This window comes from Dendrobates tinctorius, unplaced genomic scaffold (assembly GCF_039654945.1).
Source record: "Dendrobates tinctorius isolate UK_male_01 unplaced genomic scaffold, ASM3965494v1 ptg000021l, whole genome shotgun sequence".
Classification (NCBI taxonomy): Eukaryota; Metazoa; Chordata; class Amphibia; order Anura; family Dendrobatidae; genus Dendrobates; species Dendrobates tinctorius.
This window is the reverse complement of record NW_027361689.1, coordinates 2,063,783-2,082,244: the sequence shown is the minus strand read 5'-3', so window position 1 is coordinate 2,082,244 and position 18,462 is coordinate 2,063,783. Positions and strand designations below refer to the sequence as shown.

The window sequence follows — 18,462 nt, the reverse complement described above, 5'->3', positions numbered from 1 at the left end:
CTTTTGCAAACTAAACATTCCCAAATCCTGCAACCTTTCCTCATAAGACAGGGTTTGCAGACCGGTCACCATTCTGGTCGCTCTTTTCTGAACTTGCTCCAGTTTGTTGATGTCTTTTTTAAAATGTGGTGCCCAAAACTGGACACAATATTCCAGATGAGGTCTGACCAAAGAGGAGTAGAGGGAAATAATGACTTCACGTGATCTAGACTGTATGCTTCTGTTAATACATCCTAGAATTGCATTTGCCTTTTTTTGCTGCTGCATCACACTGTTGACTCATATTCAGTCTGTGATCTATTAGTATACCCAAGTCTTTTTCACATGTGCTGTCACTTAGCCCTATTCCTCCCATTCTATATATGCTTTTTCCATTTTTATTGCCCAGATGTAGTACTTTGCATTTCTCCCTGTTAAAAACCATTCTGTTAGTTGCTGCCCACTTCTCCAGTTTATTTAAATCTTTTTGAATCCTCTCTCTCTCTTCTCTAGTATTAGCTATCCCTCCTAGCTTTGTGTCATCAGCAAATTTAATCAGTTTACCCTCAATTCCTTCATCTAAATCGTTGATAAAGATGTTGAACAATACAGGGCCCAGGACAGAGCCCTGTGGTACCCCACTTGAGACATTCTTCCAACTGGATGTGCAGCCATTTACGACCACTCTTTGGGTCCGATCACTAAGCCATTTATGAATCCACCTAACAGTTGCCTTGTCCATTCCATACTTAATCATTTTTTCAATAAGGATTGTATGAGAGACTTTGTCAAATGCTTTGCTGAAGTCAAGATATACTATATCTACAGCATTTCCTTGATCCACCCAATCAGTGATACCGTCATAGAAGGAAATTAAGTTAGTCTGACATGACTTATTAGTTACAAACCCATGCTGACTCTGTTTAATCACTTCATTCTTATCCAGGTATTGACATACATGTTGTTTAATAATTTGTTCAAAGATCTTTCCTGGTATAGAAGTCAGACTCACCGGCCTATAGTTGCCTGGGTCCACCTTCTTCCCCTTTTTGAAGATAGGAACAACATTTGCTCTTCTCCAGTCTTCTGGCACTTCTCCTGTTCTCCAAGAATTTTCAAAGATTATAGAGAGGGGTTCAAAAATTTCTTCTGCTATCTCCTTCAGTACTCTGGGGTGTAATTCATCTGGACCTGGAGACTTGAATTCATTTAGGCTAGCTAAGTGTTTCCTCACTATCTTTCTGTTTATAGATATCCTGGATTCTTCTATTCCCTTAATAGGACAGTGAATAACAGTTGATGTTACATTTCCTTTCTGAGAGAAAACAGATGCAAAATAGGAATTTAAAAGTTCAGCCTTCTCAACATCCTGTCTTACCATTTCATCATTTTCATCCTGTAAAAATCCTATAGCATCTTTGACTTTTCTTTTACTTTTGACATATCCCCAAAATCCTTTATTATTGCTTTTGACATCTCTTGCAAGCCTCAATTCATTTTCAGCTTTAGATAATCTGATTTGTGCCCTGCAGGTTCTGCAGACAGCATTATATTCTTCTTTAGATATGCCTCCCTCTTTCCATTTTATAAACATTTTTTTCTTCCTTTTTAGCATGTGCTTAAGTTCTGTGTTCATCCATCCTGGTTTCCTTAACTGCTTCCTATTCTTCCCTCTTTTCGGAATTGTTAACAACTGTGCTTTGAGAATTTCATTTTTCAAGATTTCCCATCCTTCCTGGACATTTTTGTCTTTAAGGATATCCAGCCATTGGATCCCTCCAATTCTCTTTCTGAATCCCTTAAAATCTGCCTTTCTGAAATCTAACCTTGACGTCTGAGTCTTCACAGGTCTTCCGCCTCTAGTTATCCAAAATTCTAAAATAGCATGGTCGCTACCTCCTAGGGTCCCAGCCACTTTTACCTCCTCAACCATTTCCTCCCTGTTTATAAGGATTAGATCCAAGGTAGCAGTTCCCCTTGTTTTCTCCCTTACCTTTTGGAAGATAAAGTTGTCAGCAGGGCTGTGGAGTCGGAGTCGTGGAGTCGGAGTCGGTGCTCATTTTGGTGGAGTCGGAGTCGGAGTTGGAGTCGGTATAAAATGGACCGACTCCGACTCCTAAAATATATAATAAATTGGGTACAGTAATTCAATGCAGGATGTGCTGAATATTTTTTCATAGGAGTTTGGGAAAGTTATGAAATGTCCTATAAATGGCTGTTCTATTCCTGATCTAAGGCTACATTCACACACAGCGTTTTTCCTGTGTTTTTTGAGGATACGTTTTTCAGCTGCAAAAGCTGATCATCTTTTTAAAAAACCGCATCACCTGAAAGGTTTTTGAGCTCATAGATAATGTTTTCAATAGCAAAAGCAGATTAGAAATCTGCTCTATCTATCCATTTATCCATATCTGTCTATCCATATCGTATCTGTACCAAAAAGAATGAAAACCGGGTAGTACACCAATATATATTCTGTTCTATCTAAATATCTTGATTATTGGATCATAGAAATGATTAAATGTCTGAGGTTCACATTGTACTACAATAAATTTTTCACTTAAATATAAGCAATATGTGTGGGAGTCGGAGTCGGAGTCGTGGAGTCGGAGTTGGAGTTGGAGTCGGTGTAATTGAAATTGAGGAGTCGGAGTCGCAGGTTTGGCTTACCGACTCCACAGCCCTGGTTGTCAGCAAGAGAGGATAAGAATTTCCTTGACCTGTTAGTTTTGCCTGAGAGAGATTCCCAACAAATGTCTGGATAGTTGAAATCTCCCATGACAACTATGTCATATTTTTTGGAGAACTTGGCCATTTGATGCATAAAGAGTTCATCCATAGCTTCAGCTTGCACAGGCGGCCTGTAGTAAATGCCTACAATGGTGTCCTTTCCATTGTTCTGTCCTTGTATTCTTACCCAAACAGTTTCCACAGAACTCCCAGTCTCTGAAGCTTCAATCTCTGTGCAGATATACGCGTTTCTAACATACAATGCGACACCCCCTCCTCGTTTATCAAGTCTGTTTCTTGCAAATAAGTTGTATCCTTCTAGTCTTGTATTCCAATCATGTGTATTGTCCCACCAAGTTTCAGTGATTCCAATGACATCATATTTCTTTTCCTGTGTTAGTAGTTCCAATTCTCCTTGTTTGTTGCCCATGCTTTGTGCATTAGTATAGAAACATTTTAGTTTGTGATTGGTTTCTCTTTCTCCAATATTTTTATTATAGATTCTTTCATCTTTGTTCTTCCTTTCCACTTCTAATAGCAGAGTTCTCAATAGCATTTGTCAGGTGTATGGCTTTTTCTGGTCTTTTGCTTCCCTTCCCATGTTGTTCTAGTTTAAAGCTCTCCTTACAAGTGTAGCAAGGCGACTTCCAAATACATGCTTACCAGTCTTCGTAAGGTGCACCCCATCTCTAGCAAGTAGTCCATCGTATAAGTAGTTCACTCCGTGATCCAGAAATCCAAATCGTTGCTGACGGCACCATCGACGTAGCCAGTTGTTCACCTGCAGAATCTTATTCCACCTCCTTGTTCCATGGCCATCCACTGGGAGGATGGAAGAGAAGACCACCTGCGCTCCCAGTTCTTTCACTTTCTTGCCTAAGTCTTCAAAGTCTCTGCAGATGGTTTCCAGGTCGTTTCTTGCAGTGTCATTTGTCCCCACATGTAGTAGCAGGAATGGGTAGTCATCTGTAGGTCTGAAGAGTCCTGATATCCTGTCAGACACATCTTTAATTTTTGCACCTGGAAGACAACACATTTCTCTTGAAGTTATATCCGGTCTGCAGATAGCGGCCTCAGTTCCTCTCAACAGGGAATCCCCCATGACCACCACTCTCCGTTTCTTCTTCACAACATTTTTCTTTCTCCATCCAGGAGGACTCTGAAGGCGTACAAGGTTGCTGCTTGTTGGCAAAGTCTTATCCTGATGTATTTCTTCATTGTTTTCCTGCGTGAGAGCCTGGTACTGGTTTCTGAGCAGTATGGGTGCTGACTGCCTCCTGATCCTCCTGCTTCTCTGGGTCACATGTCTCCATTCCTCTGTTTCTTCAGGTGCACTTCGAATTTCTTCTCTTTCTGTAACATGAAGAGATAATTCTGCTCTGTCCAAGAACTCTTCACCTTCCTTAATGATCTTCAACGTAGCTAACCTCTCTAGAGATTTTGCAACTTTTCCTCCAACAGGGACACAAGCTTGCATTTGTGGCATGTGAAGTTTGGCTTTTCCACTGGTAAGTCTGTGAACATGTAGCAAGAAATGCAGCTCAACAAATTTTCTCCTGGCCTCTTCCATCTTGAGATTTCTTAAAAACGATGAAAGATGAGCCCAACGGAAGGTGTCAGTGTCCACCAGCCTGAATGACAGCATTTCAACTGCCAGACGTTTGGCAATGCCAGCATTCAGAGACTGTGCTCGGGGATGGTTTGCCGAGTAAGGGCGCCTTTTATCCCATGCCTGTGCTACCGATGGCTGTGATGGATGGGAACGTGCTGCTATGGGTGGAATCTGACAGGGTCTCCGGACAACAGTGGCAGAGGTTCTTCCTTGGCGATCCTGTGAGGAAGCCGAACCAGCAGTGTGTGAGCTGGAGGAAGAGGCCCCAACACGAACTGAAGAGGTGGTAGGTGGTGCTGTACGTTGGCCTACGTCTTCAGGGTGTCTCTGCAACTCCAACTTCTGCTTGGTGCGCACATGTTTCCACATATTTGTGGTATTGAGGTTGCTGACATTTCTCCCTCTTTTGACTATCTGATGACACAGCTTGCATTTGACAAAGCAAATGTCATCTGCAACTGTGTCAAAAAAGGACCACGCACTGCAAGTCTTGGGAGCGCCCGTTTTGCCTTTGGAATGAGGAATGCTCCTAACGGGTGCCGAAGTGGAGGGTACAGGCAACCAAGTCTTCCCCCTCCCTCTGCCTCCTGTTTTGGCCGGTAGGGGAATCTCTTCCTTCGAGCTGCTCCCACCACCTTCCTGTTCCTCACGCCATGATGGGTCAAGGACCTCATCATCTTCCCTCCCCTCTTCAAACAGCTGCTTCTCCGGGGTTGTCTCGCCAGCACCGTACGCACCAGAAAGTGGCAACTGAGTCTCGTCATCATCTGATGCGTACTGAGGTGTGCTGACCATAGGCACTGGCCCACTCGCCTCTTCAGATTCAGAGGGACAAAGAAGTTGCGCATCACTGCATACTCCCTCTTCACATTCAGGAATGCTGCTTGGCTGGCCCCCTCTTTCCAAGCCAACAGATTCCGAGAACAGAAGTAGAGAATGTGATGGCTCCTGTCCATGTCTCTCTGACTGCCTGGAATCCCCACGTCCTCTCCCTGCTGAAACTCCACGCCCACGCGCCTTACTCCCTGCCTTCTTCATCTTGCCAGACTGCTTAAGATAGGCAGAAAAGTACAAAGGGGGGCCTTAGTGTGCTTATTCCTGAACAGCTGGTTACAGGTACAAGAAACACTAATTTTATGAAGTGTGTGTGTGTGGACTACACTTTAATAGGAGCTGATGTGGCCTACACAAGTTCCAAATGTAGTGTTTGGTGAACTTTTTTTGTGGTTTCTTTGTTGGAAACAAACTCAAAGTATGTGAACAAAGAATTGAAACTGATAGTATCACCAACTTTTTGGAGCTATTACAATGCAGGCAGGTAACCTACAATGCAAAAGATGAGGCTCCAAAAAAATTGGGTAATACTAATCTGGCTGCGCCGGCAGGGCACAAGCCAGAAAAAAAGGCTCCTCTATCTACTCCTATATAGTGTTTGCAACCAACCAATGTTGATGGATACGGATGGATGCACACTAATAGGAGAAGAAAAAATGAGCTGCACTCAAAGACAAATATGTGTGAGGCAGTGACGCACGTTGAGCGTCCTACAACCAGACGTAGCTGCAGGACACTCTACTCTGCGTGAGCTGCACTCACACACAGTCAGAGACCTCTCAGACAGCCGTGAACAGTGCAGCTAAGTGGGCACTGGCACTGACAGGCTGCAGAAAGGCTCCGCTGTGTACTCCTATATAGTGTTTGCAACCACCGTAGATGGAGACGGATGGATGCACACTAATAGAAGAAAAAATGAGCTGCAATAAAAGAAAAATGTGTGAGGCAGTGACACGCTGAGCGTCCTACAACCAGACGTAGCTGCAGGACACACTACTCAGCGTGAGCTGCACTCACACACAGTCAGAGACCTCTCAGACAGCCGTGAACAGTGCAGCAAAGTGGACACTAGCACTGAAAGGCTGCAGAAAGGCTCCGCTGTCTACTACTAGTGTTTGCAACCAACGTATATGGATAAGGATAGAAGCACACTAGATTGAAATTATGTAAAAAATGCAGCTCAAAAATTAAAAGATGTATGAGGCAGCAGTGAGGCACGCTGGGCAGCCTACAACCTGACGTGGCTGCAGGACCCACTCCACAGCGTGAGCTGCACTCACACAGCCCTTGCAGACAGCTGTGAACACTGCTGCTAGGGCAAAGAAGGCTACAGTGGTGGTTTATGTAGCCTGGGTAAAGCACTAGATGTTTGGTGGAATCGCTATTTCTAACTGTTCCTCACAGTCTTCTACAGCAGCCTGTCCCTAACTGAATTCACAGCAGAGTGAACCAGAAATGGCAGCAGCGGTGGCTTTTATAGTGCATCATGACATCATTTCGGCAGCCAATCACAGCCATGCCAATAGTTAACATGCCTACATGCCTAACAGTATGTGCCCACACTTCGGAGGATTCCCATTGGCTTAATCAAAGCAAGCAGGCTCATAGCATGATGGGAACTTCCGATTCCGGTATCCGATATGACAAAAGTATCGGAAGTCAGTATCGGAATTCCGATACCGCTAATATCGGCCGATACCCGATACTTGCGGTATCGGAATGCTCAACACTAGTCATAAGTATTCAGACCCTTTGCTCAGATACTCATATTTAAGTCATAATGCTGTCCATTTCCTTGTGATCCTCCTTGGGATGGTTCTACTCCTTCATTGGAGTCCAGATGTGTTTAATTAAACTGATAGGAGACTTGATTTTTAAAGGCAGACACCTGTCTATATAAGACCTCACAGCTCACATTACATGAGATTAAAGATCACCTTCCAACAAGACAATGACCCTAAACACACAGCTAAAATAACAAAGGAGTTGCTTCAGAAGAACTCTGTGACTATTCTTGACTGACCCAGCCAGAGCCCTGACCCAAACCCAATTGAGCATCTCTGCAGAGACCTGAAAATGGCTGGCCACCAACAATCACCGTCCAACCTGACGGAACTGGAGAGGATCTGCAAGGAAGAATGGCAGAGGATCCCCAAATCCAGGTGTGAAAAACTTGTTGCATCATTCCCAAGAAGACTCATGGCTGTACTAGCTCAAAAGGGGCTTCTACTCAATACTGAGCAAAGGGTCTGAATATTTATGACCATGTGATATTTCAATTTTTCTTTTTTAATACATTTGCAAAAATTTCCACATTTCTGTTTTTTACAGTCAAGATGGGGTGCAGAGTGTACATTAATGAGCAAAAAAATGAACTTTTTTGAATTTACCAAATGGTTGCAATGAACCAGGTATTGTATATAATTGAACCAGCAATGTTAATGTTCAATATTGATTAGGCAACCTCAAATATTATAAATTATAGCTGATGGAAATAAATATGGCAAGGCTTGTGATCTGTTGTTACTACAGGTGGGTGCTCACATAACATATATTGCATGTATTGTATTGTAGATACCATCTGTGGTCTATCAGAGTACCCCTCAATGAAAGGCACATATGACTGATGTATAAAAATAATAAATAGGTGGTATATTCTATGATGTCTCCCTACTTGAGAGGAGAGACATATGGTGCAGAAATTGAAGAAAAAGAATTGCCTGTGGTTAGGAAGATTACCTACAACCAACAATCATTAATAGGATCATAAATTAAGATACCCTGTACAGGTAATGGCCAGTAAGTCTAATGTAAATAAATCAATCGATGTTCAGATATGTTGGTGGCATACACAAGAGAAAAATATTCATAGTATACAGATATGAGTGTATAATAGATCAATAAATCAAGCAAGGTAATACTCCAAACTATCTCATTCTTCAGAGAACATGGAGCGATAAAGAGAATGCCAGCAGGACAAACTGCATATGGAGTACCTGGGTGGTCCTGGATGAAAGTGTGGCACACACCCTGACCCACCTTTCGGATCTGGTCCGTCATCAAGGGGTGGCTTCCATATACTGTCGTAAAACTGATAGAGAAAATAAGCAAGGATGGAACTGTAATCATCTCACAGAGACGTCTAGGCTGACCATGGAAGTTAATAGCTAAACAGATGCGTCTTCTGATAAGGATTGAAAAAAAATTACTTGCAAGTTAACTGCACAATACGGTTCATAATGCAGAGGAATGACATTCATGGGTGTCGTCCACCAAGGATAAAGCCCATACATAAAAAACCTGCATACAATTTTCCAGGGCATATGCTGAAAAATATGAAGACTACTAGAATTCTACTCTGGAGAGATGAGAAATATTTTTAGAACTGATGGTTTTAAAACAGTATCTCGTTGTAAGGAGGAATACAAAGAAAAATGTGTAGTGCCTAGAGTGAGACATGGTGGTGGCAGTGTCTTTATGTGGGATTACATGAGTGCCGCTATTGTCTGGGAGCTACATTTCTTTGATGGTATCATGAATTCGCAGATGTACTGCTCTATATTGAAAGAGAAGATGCTCCCATCACTCCGTGCCCTTGGTAGATGTGCACTTTTCCAACATGACAATGATCAGAAACACACATCTAAGGCCACTGTTGGATTTCTAAAGAGCAGGGTGAAAGTGATTCAGTGGCCAAGTGTCTCCTGACCTGAACCCATCCAAACTCCTATGTAGATTTCTGAATAGACTCATTGTCATCACTCTCATAGAATGGTAGAGTTGGAGAGGACATCCTCGGTCATCTGGTCCAACCCCCTGCTCAAAGCAGGATTCACAAAAATCATTCCAGACAGATGTCTGTCCTGCCTCTGTTTGAAGATTTGCATTGAAGGAGAACTCACCACCTCTCATGGCAGCCTGTTCCACTCATTGATCACCCTCAATGTCAAAAAGTTTTTTCTAATATCTAATCTGTGTCTCCTCCCTTTCAGTTTCATCCCATTGCTTCTAGTCTTTCCTTGTGCAAATGAGAATAAAGATGATCCTTCTACAATGTGACAGCCCTTCAGATATTTGTAGACAGCTATTAAGTCTCCTCTCAGTCTTCTTTTTTGCAAGCTAAACATACCGAAATCCTATAACTGTTCCTCATAGGACATGGTTTGCAGACCAGTCACCTTTCTGGTCGCTCTTCTCTGAACTTGCTCCAGTTTGTTGATGTCTTATTTTATAATGTGGCACCCAAAACTGGACACAGTATTCCAGATGAGATCTGACCAAAGAGGAGTAGAGGGGAGATAATGACTTCACGTGATCTAGACTGTATGCTTCTGTTAATACATCCCTGAATTGTATTTGCCTTTTTTGCTGCTGCATCACACTGTTGACTCATGTTCAGACAGTGATCTATTAGTATATCCAAGTCTTTTTCACATGTGCTGTTGCTTAGCCCTATTCCTCCCATTCTGTATATGCTTTTTTATTTATATTGTCGAGATGTAGTACTTTGCATTTTTCCCTGTTAAAAACCGTTCTGTTAGTTGCTGCACACTTCTCCAGTTTATTTATATCTTTTTGAATCCTCTCTCTCTTCTCTAGTATTAGCTATCCCTCCTAACTTTGTGTCATCAGCAAAGTGTACCCTCAATTCCTTCATATAAATTATTGATAAAGATGTTGAACAATACAGGGCCCAGGACAGAGCCCTGTGGTACCCCACTAGAGACATTCTTCCAACTGGATGTGCAACCATTTACAACCACTCTTTGGGTCCGATCACTAAGCCTGTTATGAATCCACCTAACCGTTGCCTTGTCCATTCCATACTTAGTATTTTTTTCAATAAGGATTGTATGAGAGACTTTGTCAAATGCTTTGCTAAAGTCAATATATACTACATTTAGCACATTTCCCTGATCCACCCAGTCAGTGATTGTCTTTCAAGGAAATTAAGTTAGTCTGACATGACTTATTAGTTACAAACCCATGCTGACTATGTTTAATTACTTCATTCTTATCCAGGTACTTATTATTTAATAATTTGTTCAAAGAGCTTTCCTGGTAGAAGTCAAACTCACTGGCCTTTAGTTCCCTGGCTCCACCTTCTTCACCTTTTTGAAGATAGGAACAACATTTGCTCTTCTCCAGTCTTGGGGACTTCTCCTGTGCCCCAAGAATTTTCAAAGATTATGGGGAGGGGTTCAAACATTTTTTCTGCTATCTCCTTCAGTACTCTGGGGTGTAATTCATCTGGTCCTGGAGACTTGAATTCATGTGTTAGCTAAGTGTTTCCTCACCATCTCTCTGTTTATGGATAGTGTGAATTCTTCTATTCCTTTAATAAGACAGTGAAGATCAGTTGATGTTACATTTCCTTTCTGAGAAAAAACAGATGCAAAATAGGAATTTAAAAGTTCGGCCTTCTCAACATCCTTTCTTACCATTTCATCATTTTCATCCTGTAAAAATCCTATAGCATCTTTCACTTTTCTTTTACTTTTGACATATCTCCAAAATCCTTTTTTATTGCTTTTGACATCTCTTGCAAGCCATAATTCATTGTCAGCTTTAGATAATCTGATTCATGCCCTGCAGATTCTGCAGACAGCATTACGTTCTTCTTTAGATTTGCCTCCCTCTTTCCATTTGATAATCATGTCTTTCTTCCATTTTAGCATGTGTTTAAGTTCTGTGTTCATCCATCCTGGTTTCCTTAAATGCTGTTGTGAGTTCATTCTCTGGTTCACCAGTTGTGAGTTCTCCTTCCAGACTCCCTCTGGTGGTAACAGGAGGTAGAGAGGCTGATTTGATCGGTGGAGATCTGCCACCTGAGAATGAGGATGACGATTGGATTTCAGGAGTTTCAGATTGGATTTAAGACAGCCAACGCCCTAATCAGTTGCTGGTGATTCCTTCTGGCTTGTCAGCTCTTGGTTTTCAGCTCTGTTCCAGTCATCTAAAGCTAAGTTTTTCTGCTAATGTTCACACTTGATTTTGTTGGTCTATTCAGTTTTTTGGTGTGGTCAGCCAGCCCCTGCTGGGGTCAGTGCTGAATTTCCACTCTTATTTATCAGTATTTTGCCAATTGGCTTTTGTCCCTCACTAGTTCGGTCTCTTTTTTGCTCTGTCTCAGAATATTTCTGAGTGCTGATATAGTGGGAGAAGTCTAGTGACTTCAGGGTTAATTTTGCTATCAGAAGTGTTGGACATGATTTTTGTAGGGTTTTTTGCAGGTTGCAGACAGTGTCTTTCCTTTCCTGTCTAGTTAGTTTGGGCCCCATCATTTGCTCAGCCTATTTTCCTGCCTGTGTTTGTGCCTTCATCTTGTTTCACCGTCAATACATGTGTGGGAGCTATCTATTCCTTTGGGATCTGCTCTGGGGCAGTTAGTTTTCCCTTTTCTTGCTTTAGGCTTATTTAGTCCTCCGGCCGTGACGAGGCGTCTAGGAACATCGTAGGCACGCTCCACGGCTACTGCTAGTTTTGTGGTAAGATCAGGGATCTGCAATCTGCATAGTTACCAACCTCTCTGGTTTTCTGTGACTTAGCTTGTTTTGCTTTTTTCTCCTCGGTGACCCATTCATAACAAAATGCTTCCTATTCTTCCCTCTTTTCGGAATTGTTAATGATTGTGCTTTGAGAGTCTCATTTTTCAAGATTTCCCATCCTTCCTGGACATTTTTGTCCTTAAGGATATCCAGCCCTTGGATCCCTCTGATTCTCTTTCTATGTCCCTTAAAATCTGCCTTTCTGAAATCTAACCTTGACGTCTGAGTCTTCACAAGTCATCCTCCTCTAGTTATCTAAAATTCTAAAATAACATGGTCGCTACTTCCTAGGGTCCCAGCCACTCTTACCTCCTAAACCATTTCCTCCCTGTTTATAAGAATTATATCCAAGGTAGCAGATCCCCTTGTTTTCTCCCCTACCTTATGGAAGATGAACTTGTCAGCAAGAGAGGATAAGAATTTGCTTGAACATCCAGCATCCAGGCTCTAAAAGAGGTCATTCTTGATGATAGATTTTGCAATATGTCGCCAAGTTCATTCCTTGCCTAGAAGCCTTTTCACTGTTTTTAAAAAATCACGAAGGTCATTAAAAATACTAGATGTTGTAGTTTTTAATGTAATTTATTTAAAAATGTTTTATGATAATCAGTATTGTTTAGAACTAGTTCTTGTTCAGTGAGATATTAATTCAAATCTTTTCAAGGGGGTGCACTCATTTATACTGAGCCCTGTATCTATATGAAGCCTTGTCTTTTTTTTTTTAATATAACTTTAGGACACATATAATTTGTTGGTTGCTTTTTTTCCATTCTTCCCAAGAAAGAAGTAAAAAAAATAAATTTAGTTCCAATAGTTGCACCATTGTTTTTGTGAGTTTTTTTTGTGGTCTACGGTGCACCAAAAATAATAATGTTATCTTTATTCTGCAGGTTGGTAGGAATATGGAGATACTGAATAAGTATACATTTTTTCACACTTTTTTTATTCCTCCTATGCAATAAGATTGTTTTATTGAAAAAAAAAAAATCATTTTCTGCTGCTGCATCCCAAGAGCCATGTTTGCGTAGTTTATTAATCAGTATAACTGGTCAAATTATATTATTTGTAATATTTTTCAGAGCATATATTCAATATTTTGTATATCTTTATTGGGGGGAAATGGGGGTGTGCATAAAAAAAGAACATTTCCAGTACTGCTTTTTGGCATGTTGTTTGTTTTTTTTTTTTAAATGAATTACGGTATTCTTAAAAATGTTTTAGTAGGTTTTTTTTGTTTTTTTTGCCTAGGGACTTTATTTTACTCTTTATTAAAAGTAATTATCCTCTTCACAACACCTTTTTCCCCTAGTGGACAACTATCATATGGCCGTCACAAGCATCTGATTTGTCCCTGTCTCCCCTGTGCCTCAAAACTACTGGAACAACACGTCCATCTTGAACTATCCTCCCACATCTCTTCCTGGTCCCTCTTTCACCACTTACAATCTGGCTTCCGACCGCATCACTCCACTTAAACTGCCCTAACTAAAGTCACCAATGACCTATTTAACGCCAAAGCCAAGCTACACTACTGTCTTCCTCCTCCCAGACCTGTCCTCTGCCTTTGACACAGTGGACTATTCTCTATTACTTCAGATCCTCTCATCTCTGCTGTAACCCCCAACCTACTGTCTCCTTCCCCACCATCCTGTAGCATGTAAGCCCGAAAGGGCAGGGTCCTCTCTCCCCTCTGTATCAGTCTGTGATTGTTAGTTTATTTGCTGTAAGTGATATCTGTAATCTGTATGTAACCCCTTCTCATGTACAGCACCATGGAACCAATGGTGCTATATAAATAATAATAATCTCTTGTCATCACAGACTTGGCCCTCTTTCGGATATCGTCATACATAACAGACCGGACATTCAGCGTCTCCCACTCACACACCACCTTCTCACCTCGCCCCCTATCTGTCGGAGTCCCACAAGGTTCAGTCCTAGGGCCCCTGCTCTTCTCCATTTACACCTTCTGCCTGGGACAGCTCATAGAATCTCACGGCTTTCAGTATCACCTCTATGCTGATGACACACAGATCTACATCTCTGGACCAGATATCATCTCCCTACGGACCAGATATCATCTCCCTACTAACCAGAATCCGACATTGTGTGTATGCTATTTCATCCTTCTTCTCTGCTAGATTTCTAGAACTTAATATCAACAAAACAGAATTCATCATCTTTCCCCCATCTCACCTGACCCCCCGACCTATTCATTAAAAGTAAATGGCTGCTCACTCTCTCCAGTCTCACAAGCTCGCTGCCTTGGGGTAATCAACATATCCAAGCCCTCTCCACTTTTTGCTGACTTAAACTCAAAAATATTTCTCGGATCCGTACATTCCTAAACCAAGAATCTGCACCCTAGTCCATTCCCTCATCATCTCCTGCTCTATGGCCTTTCCTCTAACACTCTCTCACCCTTCCAGTCTATATTGTAAACTCTGCTGCCCGACTAATCCACCTGTCCCCCCGCTATTCCCCGGCCTCTTCCCTCAGTCAATCTCTGTACTGGCTCCCCATTACCCAAATACTCCAGTTCAAAACAGTAACTATGACATACAAGCCATCCACATCCTGTGTCCTCCATACATCTGTGACCTCGTCTCCCGATACTTTCCTGCATGCAACCTCTGATCCTCACAAAATCTCCTTCTCTACTCCCCTCTTATCTCCTCTTCCCACAATCGCATACAAGATTTCTCCCACAAATCCCCCCTACTCTGGAACTGTGTACCACAACATATCAGACTCTCGCCTACCCTGGAAACCTTCAGAAAGAACCTGAAGACCCACCTCTTCCGACAAGCCTACAACCTGCAGTAACCACCTATCCACCAAACCGCTGCACGACCAGCTCTACCCTCACCTACTGTCATCCCTTGTAAATTGTAAGCCTCGCGGGCAGGGTCCTCTCTCCCCTGTACCAGTCGTGACTTGTATTGTTTAAGATTACTGCACTTGTTTTTTATTATACAGTATATACCCCCATCACATGTAAAGCACCATGGAATAAATGGCTCTATAATAATAAATAAAGTACAGCAGTGACTTGTGTACAGAACCTATTTCCTCCTTGCTAGACTGAGGATGGGCTGCATACTGCTGAAGAACCATGCTGATTAACTCCTTGCTGGCTTATTACCTATGATGGAAGGACTTCTGCTTGTTGTCCAGCAGCTTGTCCAATGGCTTCCACCGATGTGCAGGCAGCTGAAAAGCAGTGACAGCTTCTCACTGTAAAGCCCCTGCACTTTGTCCTAGCTGCCTTTTTTTGTTTTGGAGACTGCAATTGGCAGCGATGTTTCCTGCCTGCGACGGAATAAGCCACTCTTCATGTTGTGTGCCAGATGATCACCAACCAGCCGGCACCCAGAAACTCTCATCTCTGCAGCGTCCTGTTGTCTTTTTACTATAACTACTGTCTGTCTGCTGCTTAGTTCTGTGGTTTGGCATATGAAAGCAGTGCCGAACCAGAGAGGCCTTTTAGGGATCAGCGCCCTGGGCAATTGCTTAGTTTTCTCCTCGTAACATTGTCCCTGCAAGCAGTGTGCACCTGCAAGTGCTGTTATGAAGATAGTCCGATCTGGCCAGCTTCAGCCCCTCTGCTCTCCTCCAGTGGTGCAAACGTAAAGCTACTTCTGCTTGCTGCATGGCAGAGTGCATAGTTTGGGCCAGTGGCACAACAATGTTTAGAAATGCACTGTGATGGAACACATGCGGAATCACCGCACGTACAAAAGCCAGCAGCGCTTTGGAAGGAGCTGTGTCCAAAGCGCTGCCTAAACGTAACGTGGAGACACCCTAATTCTGGTTAACTCCCTTTAAGAGGTAGTGACATTCTTCTCCATGATTTATGCTTCACCCTACCTTATGTCAACTCCCCTGCAAAGTAGATGATCATTGTTTTTAGCTTTGCGCTTGTGACAATTGGAGACACTGTATATCCTATAGTCCTCATGATTCCCTCTTACTTTACACTCGTTTTCTTTCTTTCTTTCTTTTTCTCTTTTTCTTTCTATCTTTATTTTTTCTTTTTTTTTTCTTTCTTTCTTTCTTTCTTTCTTTCTTTCTTTCTTTCTCTCTTTATTATTCTTTTTCTCTCTCTTGATTATTATTTCTTTCCTTTCTTTCTGTCTTTCTTGATGTCCAACAATCAGTATCATCGCCCAAAATCATCTTGTATACCTTTATCATCTGCTACTTATTCCATTGGGTAATAGATTCTTTCATTTGTGTAAACTGATCATTTTGTATTTTGAAATCCACTACATGATCACTTTAAAAGTAAAATGACTCAAAGATGGATGGAAATAAAATCCCGCCGGGTAAGAAAATTAATCAAAAGATTCTAAAATATATATATTAAAATAAACAAATATATAAAAAATATTTATAAAATATATATATATAATAATGATGAATGATCAGAACCACAATGCTTAAGTATTAAAAAATGCCTTTATTAAAATATTGGCACAGCATATAAGTGCATAAAAAAGAAGTAAAATGTACAACCACATTAGCAATATATGTATGGAATACGGAAAAACCAGTCCATAACATAAGGCTTAATTAATGAACCGGGTAATTAATCAAGTGACACAAAAAATATGACCAAATATGTAAAAGCAATATGTGCTCAAGGTGCTAAAGTGCAACTGTGCAAACATGAGATCCCACTAAAAAATGTGCAACATGATCGCAATGAACAGAGTGCAGTGTATAAAATACCTGTAAGCCAATTAACACTGTGTGGAATGTATTTAAACGCGCCCCGACGCGCGTTTCGGAAATAAATCTCCTTCGTCAGGGGGATACGTGATCACTTTGTTTGGGCCGCTAAACGAGCAAGACACTGGTCACATCTCTTTTGGGGTTCCTTTGTTTGTTTGTTTTTTTTGCATACTCTGCCATTCGTAATTGCTTTGGCACCAGTTTTTTTTTACCCCCATCAAAACGACAGAAGCCTTGGTGTACAACGGTGCGTCAGTCACCGCTCGTGTCCATTGTGCAAGCGACCCGGCGTTGTCTAGTTTTCCTTTTAAAACGGAAACCGCTCTTTAGATGTGAGCACAGCCTTACCACGTCTGCGGTAGAACTTTTCGTGTGCGTCCTGGCTGCCTCAATGATATCAGTAGTCTTTGGATGGATCTGTGGTTATTATCTGGGGCGTATAAATACTCCTGAGGATCCGGCTCATCAACTCATTTGGAACCAATTATGTAAACACGTCTTTAAAGACTTCCTTAACACATGTAAACAGCAAGTCTTACAGCAAGCATTGCTCTCATGTATTTTCCCAGAGTTTCTGGTTTTGTGGAGGAAAAACAAAATCTCACACTTCAAGCACTGATAATCTTGACACCGCAACATAATTCACAGTACATCCAAGTCCGCTTCTTGTTAAGCACATTTGCTATTGTTGTTGCTGTTATTACTTACCGGTGATATGCAATGACAATGTACCAAGTTCACAGAATCGTCCATTTCTTCCCCCTCCCGCCCCTTGTGTCAGATTTACAATGGGTAAAAAAATGGAAAGAATCTAAAAAAAAAAAAAAATAAATAAAAAAGTGTTAAAATTAGAAAATAAATAACTGAATCCTTGTCAGACAGGCATCTGTCACAAATTCCCGGAGAGGCCAGCATGGTGGCCCTCGGTCGGTGCGAAGACATAACGCAACGAGGCTCATAGATGAGAATCTCGAACCCATCTCCTCCCGGACACATTTACGGCTCAGCCGTCTAGTAATGAAGAGGGTGGGCAGTGTCAGAGCAAGTTGCATTTAATTAAGGCACAATGAATGCACTGGAAGCTAAATCCATTTAAACTAATGTCACATTATGTCAATTTACTCGATGAGGCATGGCAATCCTTCTTCGTAATGGCAGGTTGCAATGTTGCTTTGTATTATTAATGATAGACTGCAAATCATCGCCGTTCCGTATGGGGAGGGGGAGAGGGAAAAAAAAGGTTCTGGCTGGCGCGGTACGCTGAGGGAGAAGAGTTTGAACATGTAGACACGCGTGCCTGGTTTTGAAGGAAAGCATATTTGTGCCTCGAAGATTGTTCAAGAACAGTTCATCCTTGTGAAAACATTACCCGGGTAACTCTGCCAAGATCGCTGAATGCATGGGTTATCTGCCGGATGAGATTTGTGTTCATAAATCACTGTGACTAGCTCTTTTTTTTATTTTTTTGTTTGCGCTCTCTCTCCATCAGGTTTTAATTTGTTTCTGCCCCTGTTCTGGCTTTTTATGTGCCTCTTTATATTGAAGCAAGGTCCAATCAATGGAATTTTTCTAGTTATAGGGGTTTTTTTTTTTTTAGACAAATATTTCAAGGCTGGTCCACCTCTCGAGCCAGATTTTTATTGTTCTGGTGCCTGTAAGATGTAAAAAGAATGAAGGATGGTTGGAAATATTGATTGGTGGATTACAAAAGAGCAGCGGATAGACAGAAGTGAATATGACTGCGGGGGTCAGACTACATAGGATTATTGCGAAGTCTCGTGGAGTCTCATCAGTTGTCTAGGAGCTATGGTATATTTTAAAGGGAATCTGTCAGAAGGATCAAGTCTCCTAAGCCGTGAATACAGGCATGTGGGTCATAGAAATTTGCATAAATGGATACCTTGATATATGCGATCTAATGTCTTATTCCAGAGAAACCCACATTTTTCTTAATATTTAAATAAACTGTTAAGATCTATAAGCCGGACATAGATCTCCATTAGAATCTTCCTAAACGACTTG

The 18,462-nt window shown here is 41.7% G+C and overlaps 1 protein-coding gene and 1 long non-coding RNA gene across 2 annotated transcripts in view; one reads left to right on the top strand and one right to left on the bottom strand.

Annotated features, from left to right (window-relative positions):
- LOC141083766 (uncharacterized) overlaps positions 1 to 8,482 on the bottom strand; it is a 79,825-nt gene extending 71,343 nt beyond the window's left edge. The window contains exon 1 of the long non-coding RNA XR_012230824.1: positions 8,195 to 8,482. This is a non-coding gene — a long non-coding RNA (uncharacterized lncRNA). The remainder of the gene's footprint in view (positions 1 to 8,194) is intronic.
- Positions 1 to 18,462, top strand: part of EIPR1 (EARP complex and GARP complex interacting protein 1) — a 291,898-nt gene that overhangs the window by 201,444 nt on the left and 71,992 nt on the right. The gene's annotated exons all lie outside the window — the stretch shown is intronic.